General features: G+C 44.9%; 1 protein-coding gene across 3 annotated transcripts in view; it reads left to right on the top strand.

The window, feature by feature from the left end:
* NTF3 (neurotrophin 3) overlaps positions 1–14,138 on the top strand; it is a 66,468-nt gene that overhangs the window by 13,988 nt on the left and 38,342 nt on the right. Inside the window, exon 1 of one of the 3 annotated variants that reach the window (XM_083503582.1) lies at positions 4,328–4,726. The exons of the other annotated variants lie outside the window; for them this stretch is intronic. The gene's annotated coding sequence lies outside the window, so the exon portion shown is untranslated. Of the gene's footprint in view, positions 1–4,327; positions 4,727–14,138 lie in introns of those variants that run through there. 3 annotated transcript variants of the gene reach the window in all.

The raw sequence follows: 14,138 nt of genomic DNA, 5'->3' as shown, positions 1-14,138 counted from the left end.
AGGAGCTGAGAAAAATGTCCCATATCCCTGCTCTAGCAAAACAGTAAGGTCTGGAGGTTCCATAAGGAACTACAGGACCGGGATAATATGGGGTCATGTCTGCTAGTCCCAGACACTTCATCATTCCCACATACATTTGGCCCTGAAAGACCGAGGGGAAGGTGGACCCATGGATGGTAGAAGCATGCTTGGCTTCCAGTTTTCCAGCTTTGTGGAAAGAATTGGCTTGAGCCAACATGAGAGACGCTTAAGGCTCATCTGAAATTGGCAGTGTTTTTTGTTCGTTGGGTTTTTTAGTTGTTGTTTTTTAAGGAAATTTATGGAAATACTTGGCTTTGTTTAGTGTGTAGGGGCTGGGTAGGGTATTTTGGGGTGCAGATTTTATTGTGTAGTTTCCAAATTTGCCCGTATGCCTCAAACGTTTGTTGAGCCGCTGCCCCCGCTATCCTATTCCCAAAGGAGTAGGCGTTGTACTCAGCATCCAGTAAGTGCTCTCTCTCTCTCTCTCTCTCTCTCTCTCTCTCTCTCTAAAGATTGTAATCCTGGAGGGAAAAAAAATCAAATATTATTCTGTGATTGTGCCACCTTATTTTGTCAATAGTTTCCACCCACCCTTGATAAGGTCTAAAATGTGTATCACTTAGAAAGCTATTATTCTTCAGATTGTGCGGTAGGGTTGGGAAAGACTGGATGGTAAACAAATCTCAAGTTCATATTTCTTTTGCCATGTGCTCACAAGGTGACATTAGGCATGTTACCACTCCTTCAGCCTCAGTCCTACATCTGCAGGGTTTTGTAAGTATTGATGGTTTGGATGGTCTAGGGAAGTTTTTAATGGTTGATGTTTTAATGTATTTTTAGCCTTCTGCTGGAAGCCGCCCAGAGTGGCTGGGGAAACCCAGCTAGATGGGCAGGGTAGAAATAATAAATTATTATTATTAAAATATTAGATATCATTATTGGTCTGGACAATTGTTTTTTCTCCTTATGAGATGCTCTTCTTGGTTTTATTTCCTACCAGCAAAACAGCATTTTGGTTAGTCATTTTAGATCTGGAAATAGTTCAGTAGGACTTCAGTGTGCCAAATGGCATACAGGATTGCATCCTGAAACTTCGCTGTAAATTAAATTTATTTGCTTGCCTGTTAATCAGAATCAACCACTTCCTTAGTGCCGTCAAAATACCTTCCTTTGGTATGTGCTTTTGTCTAAGGTTTTTTTAAATTTTTTTTTGGTAAGTCTTGGTTTATATTTTGTCAGCTCTGTCCAGTCATTGGTCTCCTGATGCTCGGCAAATGCATGGAGGGAAAGTAGGGGCACAGATCCTGTCCTTGCCACAAACATTCCCACTGGCTCTGTTAAGTTGTGGGTGAAGATATCAGACGACACAGCGATTCTTCAAACAGCTCTTGTTTATTCACAGGCCAGAACAGAACTGAACTGAAGGGTTCAGTCAGCCTGCTTATATAGAGCTCCAGTACAACGTAACTGTAACAATTTTCAAAAACTATCCAATCACTGCATGTCACTTTCAATCCCTTATTTGCATAACTGTCTACAGTATCCCCCTGCTGGCCCAGGGTGAGAACTTCAGTACATAACAGGCTCCACTTCAGATCTCTGCATACTGAATGTGAAGACCTGAAGGGGTATTCTAAGCACTGAAGATGTTCAGAATCCCTCCTTAGACCTTTATGCTGACCATGCAAAGATTGGGAGTGGAACAGGCAAGGCTGTGGCCTCTCCTGCTTTATGTGATCTTTAAATACAAGTAGACCTAATGGCAAAGTAGGTCTTTTTCTCAGAGCAACAGAATTTAGTTTGACTTTCTTCTTCGTGGTGCACTAAAGGGCTCTATTTTTGAAGCAACCCACAATTCTATGCTAGGTAATATGGTTGGACTGTTCTTTCCTAGAGCACTTTAGCACTTCACTACTACTGAAGGCTTAATTTTTTTTTTCCAGCAGGCATTCTGATTTTAATAGTTTTACAAATAATTTTTTATTAGTTTTTACACATATTTTCCAGCATAACATCCTTTTAAACATCATTTTGAATTTTTTGGCTATCACAGCCTGAGACTTCCTTCAACCTTGACTGATGGTTTTCTAAAGTCTTTCTAATTATGCATTTTGTTATTATAGTTATTGCTATAAACTCAGATTTCCAATACATCTATTCTTAATTCTCTTCACAATAATTTATAAATTACTCCTTACAAAACTTCTTTAAAACCCTACAAACGATGTCAATTTATTACAGTTGCTTTCCAGATATGTTGAAAACTTCTTCCATTCCTTTAGGAAAGTCTGGTCCTGCTGGTTTTCCCTGTTTTTAATAGTTTAACTCATTTTTTGTTTTCATTGCATTGATCTTCTTGTGTACCACTTAGCAGTGTCAGAAACTCAGATATATAAGCTAGGTGCCAAATAGGTCCTTAAACCAGGGTTAAAGTCGCCAAAACAGAATGTCTAGTTGCCATTTTGGGGCAATTCGGCTCTAAAGATTTATTTTCCAAATGATGGACTGAGTAGATGTTTAGGTGACAACCTTCAGCTAAGTTAAGAACTTGGAGAACTTAAAGAAGAAAAGTCACTTTATCCAGTAACAGTCCACATATATACTGTCTGATTCCTGCCTCTTTTTCTTAATGCTTCTTCCACTGTGGTCTATGATTAAATGATTTTTGCAGGTATTTTGTGGTGCTTCAAATACATATATTGGGGGGTAATTATGACTCTAGCATACTACCTTGAACTCTTGTTGTTGTAAAGGTAAAGGGACCCCTGACCATTAGGTCCAGTCGTGACCGACTCTGGGGTTGCGGTGCTCATCTCGCTTTATTGGCCGAGGGAGCTGGCGTACAGCTTCCGGGTCATGTGGCCAGCATGACTAAGCCGCTTCTGGTGAATCAGAGCAGCACACGGAAATGCCGTTTACCTTCCCGCCAGAGTGGTACCTATTTATCTACTTGCACTTTGATGTGCTTTTGAACTGCTAGGTTGGCAGGAGCAGGGACCGAGCAATGGGAGCTCACCCCGTCACGGGGATTCAAACTGCCGACCTTCTGATCAGCAAGCTCTAGGCTCTGTGGTTTAACCCACAGCGCCACCCATGTCCCTTGTTGTCTTACCCACCGACAAAATGTCACATTTAAGCTATTTTTTTAAAAATCGAATTTAAAGTTACAGATAGAAAGATAGATACTGCGCATATTAACAATTCTGTCTCCAGCCTTAGCTCTAATGTTAAAAAATGCTGTTACTGTTAATAGCTATTCCCTGGGGCAGGGGGCAGATGTTGAGAGAGTGGAGGGACAAGAATATTGCAAAGTTCCTCAGGGGTCATTCCACATCAAATCAAGGCAAAAAACAAAGGGTTTGTCACCCGCCATCCTGAAGGGCCCATCTCCCCTCCATTGACTCCTGGCCCGTAGAGCCCCTAGACAGTGGAATTTGCTGAGAAGGAAACCCATAAAACTGCAAAGAAGTCTCCTTCTCATCCCAAGGCTGGGGTCACGTGTATCACATTGCAGCAGAGGTGGGGGCCCTATTGCAAGCCGAGGGCCACATTCTCTCTCGACCACTGGGGGAACCTGCCAATAGGAAGGTAGCCAAGACAAAAGTAGGACATGGTTAAAGGTAAAGGCACCCCTGACCATTAGGTCCAGTCGTGACCGACTCTGGGGTTACGGCACTCATTTCGCTTTATTGGGCGAGGGAGCCAGCATGACTAAGCCGCTTTGGGCGAACCAGAGCAGTGCATGGAAACTCCGTTTACCTTCCCGCTGGAGTGGTACCTATTTATCTACTTGCACTTTGACGTGATTTCGAACTGCTAGGTTGGCAGGAGCAGGAACCGAGCAACGGGAGCTCACCCCGTCACGGGGATTTGAACCGCCAACCTTCTGATCAGCAAGCCCAGGAGGCTCTGTGGTTTAACCCACAGCGCCACCCACGTCCCATAAGACATGGTTACCCACCCACAAACCATGTGCACCCACACATGTGCACAAACGTGCCCTCTCTCTCCCCACCCAGCACTTCGGGTTGAAAAACATATTTCACATTTTGAAGCCTATTTGCTCACGTGGTGGCATGTGATCTTCCTGGAGCTTGCAGCTGGGGGAGGAGGGTTATTCCTTCCCCCTCCAGCTGCACTTTCCAGGAAGAACATTCCACCCACCCCCACAATTAGGCGTGAACAAATTAGACTCCGGGAACCAGCGGATGACTATTTCTCCCAAGCCTAATTGCAGTGTGAGGGCAGTTTCGGGGTGTGTGCACGCAGCGAAGCGGGAGGGGAAGGCGGACATTTGCTTCTTCATCTTGAGGAGCGGTTCATAGAATCATAGACCTGGAGAGCTGGAGGAATCTCAGCTAAAGCATCCATGAAAGATGACCATCCAACCTCTGCTTAAAAATCTCCAAGGAAGGTCCACAATCTCTCGAGGGAGTCTGTTGCAATGTCAAACAGCTCTTACTCTCAGAAAGTTCTTCCTGATGTTTAGTCAGAATCTCCTTTCTTGTAACTTGAAACCATTGATTCGGGTCCTAGCCTCCGGAGCAGGAGAAAACAAGCTTGGTCCATCTTCTTGCTGTGAGCAAGACGGGAAGGTGTCATGGGCCACATTCAACCTGTGGACCAATGGTTTCTCTGCATTTCAATAAGCAGGACAGTACTACATCTGCGGCTTGTACGTGTGGCAAATGTATTTTGGTAGAAGGTAATTGGGGGACGCGGGTGGCGCTGTGGGTAAAACCTCAGTGCCTAGGACTTGCCGATTGTATGGTTGGCAGTTCGAATCCCCGCGGCGGGGTGAGCTCCCGTCGTTCGGTCCCAGCTCCTGCCCACCTAGCAGTTCGAAAGCACCCTTAAGTGCAAGTAGATACCGCTTTATAGCGGGAAGGTAAACGGCGTTTCCGTGCGCTGCGCTGGTGCAGGCTCGCCAGAGCACCTTCGTCATGCTGGCCACGTGACCCGGAAGTGTCTCCGGACAGCACTGGCCCCTGGCCTCTTAAGCGAGATGGGCGTGCAACCCCAGAGTCGGACACGACTGGCCCGTACGGGCAGGGGTACCTTTACCTTTACCTTTATTACTAAAAATGCTCTCTTTTTTTGCAACTCTTAATTATTTCAGCATTTGTTATTAGATTTCCACCCACTATCACTGCTGAAATAAATGAGCATTTGTTTAATCAACAGTGGTCTTGTTACTTCATGTAGCTTACTAGTTATCCTAAACAGTTTATTTCCTACATTGGTGTTTACTATTTTGCAACAGTTCTCCTCTCTGGTTATCCACATTTTTGGTTCCAAGTTATTCAGTAACCATCTAATTTTTCCTTATAAGCCATTCCCTCCTGGTTTCTCTTCTAGGAAATGCCTGCAATTTACATTTATAAAAGTCTATATTTAAGCATTGCACTTACAATATCCCATCTTTATTGTGCATCAGCAATGGTCTATTGACCCCTTTGAAGTTGTTCTGTGCAAGATTTGTTGAAATGAACAGCAGCTGCACAAGAGGCCAGGTTCAGCAGTATATATTTCTAGAATGTTTAAATTGTGTTGCTTTTGATTTTATGTCACTTGAATATTGCTTAATTGATATAATGATAGGCTACTTTGAGAGATTCCTAAGAAGCAAGGACAAAATGTTGTTAGGTAAATATGCAATGTTGGAGAACTTTGTGAGGGATCAAGTCTTTTACAACAACAACAACAATCTTTATTATGGTCCAGAGACCCAACAGATCTATTAAGATCCTTTGAACAGTAAATAGATTTGCAACTTTCAGTTCTGATGGCACCTGTTCATTTATCATAACGTACAGTTTGAGCCAGAGGTTTTTTCCCTCCAAACCATTTTCACATTAGAAACTCATTTCTAGTATTCATTTCCCAGAATCATAACCAGGACAACTATTCCCCACTACATTTTTTTATTTTTTTTTGCCATACCGCCATACAGATTTTGCCTGGTTATGTTTTATATTATTTTCTCTCATATGTATTTGTTTGGAATTTTTTCCAGCCTAGAATGTTTGATTTTCAGCCATATTTTTTTAACCTTCCCTGATCCGTTTGTCTTGTTGTTCTTCTGGTTATTGCCCTATTGTTTACGACGTGTCCCAGATTAATGCAGTCTGTAAATTTTAGCTATGTTCCACTGACCCTCGTCACATTGAAATAATTCAGCATCTTGTTAAAACAAATACCAGTGGAACTTCTGATACTTGTGGTGTACCCCCAACCACTCTCCCTGTCTTGGGACGTTATTGTTTTTCATTACTGCGAATGCTTTAGTGCTGCCCATCATTTGAGTGCTGAGTGGGTGGGTGGGTGCCTTGCAGCATTAATTGTGTCTGCTGTTGCATTTGTCTGAAAGCTGCATTTTATTACTTTAACAGCTTCCATGCACCCACATTGCCTCCTCTTCCCTCCAGACAAAAGCTGTTGTAAACTGAGATCATTTTTTCTTGCCTTTGGGTATGGTCATGTCATTTCCCCTTTTTTGAATTCCTCCATCAGCTCCCAGTTCCCCTCTACTGCCTCAGACCTCATGCCACAAGCTTGTAACAGTTCAGGCTTCTATGCTTGGCGCAGATGTTAACACCTCTGTATCTTTGTAAGCCTTTAGAAGTGGCTGACCCCTTCGTTGCTCTGTTGCCCATGTGTGCAATGGGTCTGTTTGAATAACTGTTCTATAAAATGTCCTCTTTCAGTTTGGGAAAGTATGTTTTGAGAGGTGGTATATAAGTAAATAACTTACCGTATTTTTCGCTCTATAACACGCACCAGACCATAACATGCACATAGTTTTTAGAGGAGGAAAACAAGAAAAAAATATTCTACATGAAATAGTGGATATATGATTTTTGTGGTTCATGCTGTGGCCACAGACATGTGATCTGACAGTGAGTTTGGAGTAGCCCAATGCAAAAATCCATGTGGATCCATGCTATGTAACCACGGAGGAGGGAAGGAAGGGGAACCATGGATCCTCTGCTCACAACTGCAGCAGATCCCCCCCGCCACCCACAGGCATTCGCTCCATAACACGCACAGACATTTCCCCTTACTTTCTAGGAGGAAAAAAGTGAGTGTTATGGTGCAAAAAATACGGTATATTTATTTTATTAATTTTTTCAAACTTAGTACTTCACCATCATGACCTAGTGGGCTTTGAGTAGATTTCTTGCCTAGAAAGGTGGTGTGTGTGTGTGTACACGTACGGTGGCTCACAACACTTCATCTCTATATAGCATTATCAAGAGACTCAAGATAGGATGCAACTGTAATTGTACTGCAGACATTGCCTTGCAGAGGGTTGGACTAGATGCTCCTGGAGGTCCCTTTCAACTCTACAGTTCTGTGATTCTGTAATTCTATGAACAGGGTAACTTTCTGGATAACACTAAATAGCTGGATCCACTTCAGTCTGGGTTCAAGATTGGTTTCAGGACTGAATCAGCCTTGGTGGCTCTGGCGAGTGTCCTTCATTCAGAGAGGGATGAGGAATTGTGACCTATTAACTCTTTCTCATTCTCTCAGTGGCCTTTGGCCATGGAATAATAATTAATAAATAAATAAATAAACAAACAAACAAACAAACAAACAAACAAACAAACAAATTTTTATTTATACCCCGCCCTTCCCTGTTTAAAAACCGGGCTCAGGGCAGCTAACAGCAAATATAAAACATTGATTAAAATGCGACTTAAAAACAGCATAAAATACAACATAAAATGCAGCATCAATATGAATAAAATTCAAAAATTCAGAGGCCATGGGGGGGGGGGGACAGGGCTAACTGACCAAGTTGGTCCTACTAGGACCAGCAAGGAGACCAGGGAAGAATTTAAATGTGGGGTCCCAGAAAGGATTTCTTCATAGGAAAGGGAAGGGAAAAGGGGATAGAGGATCAGGCTAATTCAGATTGAAGGCCAGGCAGAATAGCTCTGTCTTACAGAACCTGCGGAAGGAGATCAAGTCCTGCAGGGCCCTAGTCTCGTGGGACAGAGCATTCCACCAGGTCAGAGCTGTCACTGAAAAAGCCCTGGCCCTGGTGGAGGATAGTCTGGCTTCCTTGGAGCCTGGGACCTTTAAGCTATTATTATTCATGGACCTTAGGGTCCTCTGCAGGACATACCAGGAGAGGCGGTCCCGTAAGTACGAGGGTCCTAGGTGTTCTCCTGGATTGCCTGGGTGAAGGCTCAACATTCCAGTGGTTGTGTTCTTACGATTGAATCTAGACGAGAGGACTAGTGGAGTGTTCTGTTCCCCTTGACATTTGTGTCATGATGTTCCACAAGCAAAATTTCATCCCCAATGCCATAAAGCCCATTGGGAGTGGTCCTTCGGAGTTTTGCAGCACTCTGTTTCTCCATAACATCTGAACCAGGAGTGGTTGCAAGCTGTGGACCAGTGCCTCACTGCTGTGACGAACCCTTATGCACCATATTGATCATGATTATCTGGAAGAGTGCTGCCAGCTGTTCCCCATGTCACAGCAGCCCAAGTGGCCTCAATTGGAAGCCAGGCAGTTAGCACTGACGGTCCCATGTTGTGGAGCACTCTTCCGGCAGAAGTTTGGCAGGCTACTGACTTTGACATGTCTCTTGAAGACCTCTTATGTTGATGGGACTATGCAGCTTTTAAAAGATGATTTTTGTTCTGTTTTGTTGCTGCTGTGCGTTTTTTTCTTTTTGTGCTGTGAATGTGATATTTTACGTAGGTTAGTAGTATGCAAATACTTCTGTTAATAATAAAATTAACAAGTCTTTCATAGAGTTGGAAGGGACCCTGAGAATCATCTAGCGCAATGTAGGAATATACAGCTGTCCCATTTGGGGATTGAACCTGCAACCTTGGTGTTATTAGCACCATGTTCTAACCAACTGAGCTATCCAGGCTGAGCTTAGTTGATTGCATTCCTGCAAGTGTAGGGAAGCCCATGGTCCCTCAGACATTGCTGGAAAACAGCCCCCTTCCCCCCTGACTGAGGCTGATAGTACAGAACAGTGGTACCTCGGGTTACATACGCTTCAGGTTACATACGCTTCAGGTTACACACTCTGCTAACCGAGAAATAGTGCTTCGGGTTAAGAACTTTGCTTCAGGATAAGAACAGAAATCAGGCTCCGGTGGCACGGTGGCAGGAAGACGCCCCATTAAGTAAAGTGGTGCTCCAGGTTAAGAACAGTTTCAGGTTAAGAACGGACCTCCGGAACAAATTAAGTACTTAACCCAAGGTACCACTGTAGTTAGGGACGTGGTTGGCGCTGTGGGTAAAACCTCAGCGCCTAGGACTTGCTGATCGTATGGTCGGCGGTTCGAATCCCTGCGGCGGGGTGCGCTCCCGTCGTTCGGTCCCAGCGCCTGCCAACCTAGCAGTTCGAAAGCACCCCCGGGTGCAAGTAGATAAATAGGGACCGCTTACCAGCGGGAAGGTAAACGGCGTTCCGTGTGCTGCGCTGGCTCGCCAGATACAGCTTGTCACGCTGGCCACGTGACCCGGAAGTGTCTGCGGACAGCGCTGGCTCCCGGCCTAGAGAGTGAGATGAGCGCACAACCCTAGAGTCTGGCAAGACTGGCCCGTACGGGCAGGGGTACCTTTACCTTTCCCTTTACCACTGTAGTTACAGCCCAGCAGCTGGAGGGCTTTAATGTCTTCCTCACTTGTAAGCCACACTCGTGTGCAATATTCAACCTGCTATGTTGTTTTCGCTTTTTAAAAGCTGGTGTAGGACTGTTTACTTTGGTGCTATTTTTGCGCAGGTGATTGCAGTGTGAACAACATGCCACGGTTACCTTTGAACATGGGAGTGGTGGTGGTAGCTGGATGGACCTGTTTGGTGCTTTTCCTTTTTGCCTTTAGGGCAAGATGCAGCTCTGGGAAGCAGGTGACTCCCGCCCCCCCGCCCCCCATTTCTCAGCCGGCCGTTTAAATGGTCAGCCCTAATTTCAAAACAGTCTTCCTTATTTCTGATACTTGCATGCAAGCACTAAGGCGAGCAACTGCAAGGACTTAAAAAATGTGTGACGTGTGTATAGCCATGCAGAACTTTGGAGAAGGCTCAGGCTGGACTCTCAGATATCAAGCTGTGCCATGGAGACACCGGGAGACGGTTTGTGTGTTTGGAGGACCCAGAAGAACAGAGTTCAAGAGCAAGCCCCAGACCTCAGTATCTCATGCCACTGCAATATAAGGGGGAAGGCAGAGGCTGTTCCTGGAAGAGGCTGTAGTGACACCAACTTCACAATGCCCTGTGGAGGGAACCACCTGCACAGGTGTCCATGGTCACCCGTGTTTATATGAGGGAAGGAGAGAAGGTGTGGAACCACATCACCCTTCCTCAGCGCTTATGGTCACCATTGCCCCATGACATGGAATCATGCAGTGACTAGGAGGGATGCAACACAATGCTAATTGCCAAAAGGGCATGAGGGACAATTTCATTTAAAACAAATAGAGGTGCAGTGATGGAAGAGTTGGAAAGGACCCCTTGGCCATCTAGTCTAACCCCCAGCAATGAAATCTCAACTGAAGTTACTATTCACTTCTATGTCACAAAGTAAAATGCTTCACTTGGGGACACTGTTGAGGTAAGGGCCAAGTTTTCCCTGACGACAATTTTCCCCAGCTTGAGGGCTGTCATACTCTCAAGATATCCTCAAAATATACAAAGTGGCCGCCAAGGCCATATAACACCAGTTCTGAAAGACCTACATTGGCTCCCAGTACGTTTCCGAGCACAATTCAAAGTGTTGGTGCTGACCTTTAAAGCCCTAAACAGCCTCAGCCCTGTATACCTGAAGGAGAGTCTTCACCCCCATCGTCCAGCCCAAACACTGAGGTCCAGCTCCGAGGGCCTTCTGGCGGTTCCCTCCCCCCAAGAAGTGAGGTTACAGGGAACCAGGCAGAGGGCCTTCTCGGTGGTGGCCCTGTGGAACACCCTCCCATCAGATGTGAAGGAAATATCTGACTTTTAGAAGACATCTGAGGGCAGCCCTGTTTAGGGAAGTTTTTAATGCTTTATTGTTATTAATCTGTTGGGAGCTGACCGGAGTGGCTGGGGAAACCCAGCCATATGGGCAGGGTATAAATAATACATTATTATTATTATTATTATTATTATTATTATTATTATTATGCACAGGTCCTCCCTACAGAGAAACCTGGTCTGTCATAATGAGGGGAATTTAAAGAGCTCAAAACAGAGCCATAAGATCTAGCAGTCAGCTTTGTGTCCCTGAAGTCCTCCGGAATTTAAAAAAAGGACTCTACGGCCTCGGTCCAGTATATCTGAAGGAGCGTCTCCACCCCCATCGTTCTGCCCGGACACTGAGGTCCAGCTCTGAGGCCCTTCTGGTGGTTCCCTCACTGTGAGAGGCCAAGTTACAGGGAACCAGGCAGAGGGCCTTCTCGGTGGTGGCGCCCGCCCTGTGGAACGCCCTCCCATCAGATGTCAAAGCGATAAACAACTACCTGACATTCAGAAGACATCTGAAGGCAGCCCTGTTCAGGGAAGTTTTTAATATGTGACATTTTAGTGTATTTTTCATCTTTGTTGGAAGCCGCCCAGAGTGGCTGGGGAAACCCAGCCAGATGGGCGGGGTACAAATAAATTATTATTATTATTATTATTATTATTATTATTGATATTATTATTTATTTATTATTATTATTATTCCATGCAAACAGGCATGGTGAGACTTTCCTCTCTAGGCAGTGAGTCCCACAGAGTGGATGCTACCAGTTGGAAAATCCCTGCTTCTTGGGAGAGCAGCAGTCTCTGCGCTGAACCTTGTTTGATGCAGTGGGGACTGAAAACATTTTACTGCCTGCAGCATAACATGCATTATGCCCTCCTTAGTAAAAATATAAGAATAAACCAAATAGTTTGCATTTTGCTGCTCCTTAATTCTATCACAATATCCTCTGCCTGGGGTGAGTGGCCTTGCTTTGCCTAATTATAGCGCTGGCTCTGGTCTGATGAAGGAAGTTGTCTCTAAAGTATTCTCCACCCGGACTAAATGCTAAATTCTACCACTTAATGATCAGTATTTTGATTATTTAAAATTATATATAACTTGTCTGATGTCAAATTGAGCTCAAGAATTTATTTAAAACAGTAATTTCATTCTCAACAATAAATAAACAACAGAAAACAAACAACAACAATATTAAAGCAAGGAGGAGCTGACTGCCATTTTATTGCATTGCAGACTTCACAATTCACAAATCCCTAAGGAACGTGACCAGGTCTTACCTGGTGTTGAAAAGGAGTCAAGGTTGGCGTCAGAGAAATATTTTAGGGGAGGGTATTTAGAATCCAGGGCACCACCATAGAAACGGGTGTTTTTTATCTATATATCCCAGGGTTCTGTGCAAATAATTTTTTATTCACATTAATAGTTTGTCCTTGGATAGTGAATGCTGCATTGGAGTGTAATTTTGTTGGGGGGGAGACAATCATTTTTTCCCTCCTTTTCACATCCAGAATACTCTGCTTATGTGGGACTGTACATGCAAATTGTAGGGGCTGCCTTACAGAAGTCTGTGAAGACGGGGATTCCCTCCGAACTCTTGTTATCCGGAGCTGAGGAACGGTCACTTCATTGTGTCTGATAAAATACTGTGAATGGGGAACAGGTCTTGGAATGCTGGGGGCAGAGCGGATGCCATGGGAATGTGTATCCAATTATGTTCTATGGACTGCGCTGTGGTCTGGAATAGGGGTCCTTTCTTGTGATGCAAAACATCTGGCATCCATAAAGTGCTTTCTTTTCCTTTGTCACACATGCACATGCAGTCATGCTTCTCAGTACTATGGTGCAAAATAATCGGTCGGGAGTTTCTGTGAGAAATGGATTTGGGAGACGGGGAGGGGGAGGGGGCGACGCCCCTTCTGCAGCCAGGAGCTAAGTTACCAAGGATTTCCGAGAACTGGAAAGGAGATGGGTTTCTGCTGGAGTTTAATATGAGCATACTTTTGAGCGTCTATGGATAAGCAGCCGAGTAGGGTGACTGGAGGAAGGACAGAGGAGGAATGCTCTTAGAGCAGGGGTCAGCAGGGGGCCGGTCCACTGTCCCTCAGACCTTGTGGGGGGCTGGACTATTTTTTAAAAAAATTCCTATGCCCCACAAATAACCCAGATATGCATTTTAAATAAAAGGACACATTCTACTCATGTAAAAACACACTGATTCCCGGATGGTCCACGGGCCGGATTTAGAAGGCGATTGGGTCGCATCCAGCCCCCCGGGCCTTAGTTTGCCTACCCATGTCTTAGAGGAAAGAGAGCAACGCAGGAAACTGGTTTGTCCTTTTCCACACTGTTTCATTGAGCAAAAAATTCAACTGTTAGAGCTCCCTGATGTTTTTGCATAGCTATGACACTAGCATCCTTGAGTTGCTCTTCACAGACAGCAACAGTAAGTGGACATTTATCCCCATAGTCCCTGCCCCCTTTTCTTGCATTTATATTTCAATTTTTTCTGTCATGGCTGAATCCAAGGTAACGTGCACACAGTGGCGTAGCGTGGGGGGGTGCAGGGGGGGCCGGCCGCACCGGGCGCAACATCTGGGGGGGGGGTTAGGGTGCGCAAATCCACGGGTTAGGGGGCGCAAATTACTTGCCCCGGGTGCTGACAACCCACGCTACGCCACTGCGTGCACATGGTTCCTGGGCAATCATCCATCTAGAGTTCAGACCATACCCTCACAGCGTTCAAAACTCCCATTGTTCTAGGCGCATTTTGCAACAGGGAATTAAATTAAGGCGAACAGTTTCTGTGCTCTGGGTGCAGTACTGTGCCTAAGATTTCATATTAAAACTGCAGAGTGGAAGGAAAGGAGGACCTTTTTCTGTCTCCCCACTTCCAGCTACTCTCTGAAGACTGGAGAAGAGACACCCTTAAGAATATTAGTGGGGTGGGCAGGGGAAGGACTAGACCATGTGAAAAATGAACATAATATTTTAGCTGCAGTTCATTCCTTTTCAGCTTTGTATTCTTGTCATAAAGAAGCACGCCTAGACATTCAGTTGTTGTGCCCCTAACTTAGGTTTTAAGGTGCCATTTAGCTCCTAGCTTTCCTATCAGTTTCTAACGCTGTACCCTCAGATCC

The sequence above is a fragment of the Podarcis liolepis genome, assembly GCF_965112155.1.
Source record: "Podarcis liolepis genome assembly, chromosome: 5".
Taxonomy (NCBI): domain Eukaryota; kingdom Metazoa; phylum Chordata; class Lepidosauria; order Squamata; family Lacertidae; genus Podarcis; species Podarcis liolepis.
The sequence above is the reverse complement of the archived record's forward strand: the minus strand, read 5'-3'. Positions and strand labels throughout refer to the sequence as shown.